The following is a 5,886-nucleotide window of genomic DNA, read 5'->3' as shown; positions in this document are numbered from 1 at the left end:
AGCTTCATGTGCTTAGTTTCCTCCTCCTCTCACACTTCATTCGTAGATGCACGCTTTCCACCACGTAAAGGTCCTTTAAAGGAATCCAGTCATTCAGGATGGAAAACCTGTTTAAGAGTTATTCTTGTTACAAATGTAATGTGGACGTTTTTTTTTATTTTTATGATTGTAACAGACATTTCCCTCTAAAGTACCGGGAGCTGAAGCAAAAACATATACAGTGTTCGTATGAGCCAGAATACACCTGACAACATACATTCCTTCATCACGCTCTTGCTTCTGTTACCAATAAGACTCAGATGAGTTCAGCATCAGTTCTGGCGTCACTGCTGCGTTTAATCCAAAGTGTCAGTCGAGCTGATCCAGGCTGTTTTACCAGTACACAGTCTCTTCACTTTTCACTGCTGACTCCAGATCACATTACAGCCAACCTACTGTTCACTTTAGTATCAATCACTTTGAAGAACTTAAAGGAACAGGAAATACATAAAAGTCACACAAGGACAAGATGCCAGATTTTTAAAAAGAAGTTAGTGTCTGTAACTCATAAACATGAAACACCATTCTTTAACTCGGAGAGAAACTGTTCACAGCTTCCAGAAACTGTACAGTCGGTGATTCAAAACAATAAGACCTTAGTCACAACAAGGAAGCAGCGGAGCAAAGTGCTCTGTCAAGGTAATAATGTATAACCTTAGATGTGAGGAGCAGGATGACGAGAAATATGTCCTCTCTATCTAGATCAAGCATTTTGGATCAACTGGAGTTTTTTTTTTTTTAATTAAATTTGAGAACTTTCTCATAACGGTGAGTTACTACATGTAGTGAAGTAGATTCTGGGGTAGGATTTTATATGATGTCCACAAACGCACCACTGACATCCACACATTCCCAGCCGATAATTAGCAGGCTTATAAGAAACAGCTGCGCTTCACTACCAGAAGGAGGCATTTGGCAGTCTTGTTCATCCAAGGTGGCTGAGAGGGGAACCTGTTTAGCAGGATTTGAGAAATTTTTTTTTTTTTTTGGGCGTCGTTCCAGACCGTACTCCATACCAGTTGGTGGCGGTAATGCACCTTTCACTTGTTTGCCAACCGCCAATATAACTGTAAGAAAGAAAGAAAGAAAGAAGGTGGCTGAGAGCATTAGGCAGTTAAGTGCTGCAGATCTCTCAAGGAAAGCTACTCAGTTTAGTATTGCCCTTTAGAGAGTGGTGAGTGGGACTCTTGTGTTCATCATAACGTGGCATACAGTAGGGTGGACTTTAACAACTGTTTCCCTCTTTTGTTGCAGGTTTGCACTATACTGCTGCTGTCTTGTCATATGCTGTTTTGTTTGTTATGTGATGCTTTTATAACGAACAGTACTTTGGGGTGTATTTGTTTCATGTAGATCTTTTATTAATGTGTGTAATGTTTTATTGCTTTAGTGGAGGTGCGGCCGCTTGCTGAGTGGCTAGGCACGTGAGGTGGAATCCCCTTCCCGATGCATGCGAGTGTACACACCGGGCATAGGTAGATTGCACCATTTAGAGTTTAGTGTGAGTGACAGTGAGGTCTGCAGTGAAGTTACAACGGTGAGTAATTGGTGGCACCCTTGGGCACTCCTCCCTGTCGGTTGCCTCCTCAAGTGGCCGGTCTCCGCTATTTTGTTTAGTTATTCTTTTACCATGCTGTGATTGTTTTAGGGTAGCATTGTGAGAGGGAGTCTGGTCATTTTAATCATCGTTTGTTAATAAAGTGTTTTTATTAACTATTTTGCCGTCCCCAACCCTGCTACCCTAGGTGCCTTCCTGTTTTTATACAAGGAGTGCAGAATTATTAGGCAAGTTGTATTTTTGAGGAATAATTTTATTATTGAACAACAACCATGTTCTCAATGAACCCAAAAAACTCTTTAATATCAAAGCTGAATGTTTTTGGAAGTAGTTTTTAGTTTGTTTTTAGTTTTAGCTATTTTAGGGGGATATCTGTGTGTGCAGGTGACTATTACTGTGCATAATTATTAGGCAACTTAACAAAAAACAAATATACCCATTTAAATAATTTATTTTTACCAGTGAAACCAATATAACATCTCCACATTCACAAATATACATTTCTGACATTCAAAAACAAAACAAAAACAAATCAGCGACCAATATAGCCACCTTTCTTTGCAAGGACACTCAAAAGCCTGCCATCCATGGATTCTGTCAGTGTTTTGATCTGTTCACCATCAACATTGCGTGCAGCAGCAACCACAGCCTCCCAGACACTGTTCAGAGAGGTGTACTGTTTTCCCTCCTTGTAAATCTCACATTTGATGATGGACCACAGGTTCTCAATGGGGTTCAGATCAGGTGAACAAGTAGGCCATGTCATTAGTTTTTCTTCTTTTATACCCTTTCTTGCCAGCCACGCTGTGGAGTACTTGGACGCGTGTGATGGAGCATTGTCCTGCATGAAACTCATGTTTTTCTTGAAGGATGCAGACTTCTTCCTGTACCACTGCTTGAAGAAGGTGCCTTCCAGAAACTGGCAGTAGGACTGGGAGTTGAGCTTGACTCCAACCTCAACCCGAAAAGGCCCCACAAGCTCATCTTTGATGATACCAGCCCAAACCAGTACTCCACCTCCACCTTGCTGGCGTCTGAGTCGGACTGGAGCTCTCTGCCCTTTACCAATCCAGCCACGGGCCCATCCATCTGGCCCATCAAGACTCACTCTCATTTCATCAGTCCATAAAACCTTAGAAAAATCAGTCTTGACATTTCAGCTTGTGTGTCTTGTTCAGTGGTGGTCGTCTTTCAGCCTTTCTTACCTTGGCCATGTCTCTGAGTATTGCACACCTTGTGCTTTTGGGCACTCCAGTGATGTTGCAGCTCTGAAATATGGCCAAACTGGTGGCAAGTGGCATCTTGGCAGCTGCACGCTTGACTTTTCTCAGCTCATGGGCAGTTATGTGGCGCCTTGGTTTTTCCACACGCTTCTTGCGACCCTGTTGACTATTTTGAATGAAACGCTTGATTGTTCGATGATCACGCTTCAGAAGCTTTGAAATTTTGAGACTGCTGCATCCCTCTGCAAGATATCTCACTATTTTTGACTTTTCTGAGCCTGTCAAGTCCTTCTTTTGACCCATTTTGCCAAAGGAAAGGAGGTTGCCTAATAATTATGCACACCTGATATAGGGTGTTGATGTCATTAGACCACACCTCTTCTCATTACAGAGATGCACATCACCTAATATGCTTAATTGGTAGTAGGCTTTCGAGCCTATACAGCTTGGAGTAAGACAACATGCATGAAGAGGATGATGTGGACAAAATACTCATTTGCCTAATAATTCTGCACTCCCTGTAGTTATATGTTTTTAGTAGTTCCTCTTAATAAATTTTGATTTGGTAACTTCCTTTGTCTCACCTCTGCCGTTAATAACGAGTCTGTGGGCTTTGGTAGCCAGTGCAACACGTACATTGGCTAGAGAAATCTTTCCTGGGGTGTAACGCCCTCCCCCAGGTGGCGTTGTCAATATCTTAGTTACCGTCCCCGGTTATTCCTCAGTCGCGACACCACATATAGTCCAGTGAAGAAGCAATATGAACCAGGAGGGATCTGGTCAGATGTGTAAATTAACTCACCTGACTCCTTTCAGGGTGGAGGAGTAGCAGCTGTACCCCGATTGAACCTCAACTCTAAGGGCTAGCCACTCTTCGGAGAACGCTGCCTATATTCGCAATCTCATTCTTTCACTCCGAGAGCAACTCGGGGTTAGTATGTTGCCCAAGGATATTTGCAGCCAACAACCAAACAGCTGATTACTACATGACCTGCTCTACCTACTAGGCTACAGCCACCCCTCAAGAAGGAAGGTGACTTTGTGAGCAGTGTTGGGGAGTAACCAGTGTTGGGAAGGTTACTTTTAAAATGTATTCCACTACAAATTACAGAATACATGCCCCAAAATGTATTTTGTAACGTATTCCATTACGTTACTCAATGAGAGTAACATATTCTGAATACTTTGGATTACTTAATATATTATCATGCTTTTTACAACTACATGAATGTACTATTGCTGTGTGATTTATTACTATTACTGAAGGTCCGCGGCTCCAAACCATAGTAAAGGGACCTCTGGCTAATACATCGGGTTCCGTGTCGGGGTCATAGCCAAAAAATAGCTTTACTTTGTTGTCTGGGAAAACTTTGCTTGCGAGAGACAGAGAGGCATTGAAAGGCTGCTCCAATGGAACTTATAGTTTTGGAGGAAAACACAAACACAATGTACAGTCGAGTCTTAATAGCTTACTTACAACTGGGCTCGTCAGGCACTCTTCTTGGCTGCAGTTGTTATTATTAGAGATGGCACGATACCACTTTTTTTTTATGTCTGATACCGATATCATAAATTTGGATATCTGCCGATACCAATATGAATCCGATATAGTGTTTTTTAATCAACAAAACTGTGAGAACGCTAAAGGGTGAAGTGTGTGCGTTGACTTTATCGCACATACCTGTATAAAAGAACAGGTGTGTGCGTTATGCAGGACATCGTTGTTTTAACAACCCTGAAAATGGCAAAGAGACACGCTTACAAAGCACAGTTTAAACTGAAGGCCATCAGCTACGCGGAGGAACATGGAAATCGAGCAGCGGTGAGAGAATTTAAGATTAACGAATCGATGGTTCACAAATGGAGGAAGCTAGAAAACAAGCTCCGGCAGGTCAAGAAAACGCAGCTGAGTTTCCGCGGACATAAGGCGAGGTGGCCCGAGTTGGAGGAAAGACTCGAGCGGTGGATCATCGAGCAAAGAACAAGCGGGAGAAGCGTTTCGACGGTCACCATTCGGCTAAAAGCAGTTTCACTTTCACTTTTTATGAAACGGTGCCATTTTTCCATCCGGACCAGGACTACGGTAGTGCAGCAACTTCCAGCGGATTATAAGGAAAAGCCGGCCATCTTCCGCTCCTACTGCAGCAAACACATCGGCGACAAACACATCCAGCGATGGATGACCGATGGAGACCACAGTTTCACCAAGAGTGGAAGGCAGCGCCCGGCGAGTTACGCCACAATTTGCCAATGGATTGTAGATGCTTGGGCTAACATGTCTGCTGGCACTGTTGTTCGAGCTTTCGCAAAAGCCGGCATCATTTCCGAGGAACCGCACGGCACGGAAAGTGACTCTGACAGTGAAGAAAGTGAACCTGGGCCCTATTTCAGGAAGCCGGTTTAGAAAACTCAGAGTGAAAAACGATACTCAGGGTTGAGTAACCCCGAACTGTCCAACTCGGAATATTCGGTTTCAGAAAGGCTGATAACAATTAGTTCAATCAACGCGGAGTTGCTTTAACCCCAAGTTAAGCGCGCGCACGAGGATACGTAAAGCCCTGATTAGTGGAGCACAGATTAAGCGAGTCACCATGGAGACGGAGGGAAAGAAGGCGCGGTCAATGTATTTTACAGCGCTTGAGGCCGAAATTCTGATGGCAGTATAGGGCTTTGGAGCGTGATGTCACGGGGGTGGGCGATAACATGCAAATTTTGCGGAAAAAAAGTAACACAGCCTCAGCTGCAAAAGAAAGGGAGCATGCATGGCAAAACATAGCCGACAGAGTCAATGCGTGAGTGTTAATTTAAACATTGATCTAGGGATTTCCACCCATTTAACACGTTATTTTATTATATTTTATTTTATTTTTTATTTCATACATTTTATTTTGTGATGTGATGTGAGCGCAGGTGCAACCCAACAGGCCCCAAACGTTCCTGGCAGCAAGTAAAAATGAAATATAAAAATATAGTCCAAACAGGTAAGGTGTAATTGTATTATGAGCCATAGTGCTTGGTCTGTTTGTCCGATGTAAATCGATTGCAGTTAGAGGCTACATTAATTTC

The sequence above is a fragment of the Astatotilapia calliptera genome, chromosome 15 (assembly GCF_964374335.1).
Source record: "Astatotilapia calliptera chromosome 15, fAstCal68.1, whole genome shotgun sequence".
NCBI classification, from domain to species: domain Eukaryota; kingdom Metazoa; phylum Chordata; class Actinopteri; order Cichliformes; family Cichlidae; genus Astatotilapia; species Astatotilapia calliptera.
This window is presented reverse-complemented; position numbering follows the sequence as displayed.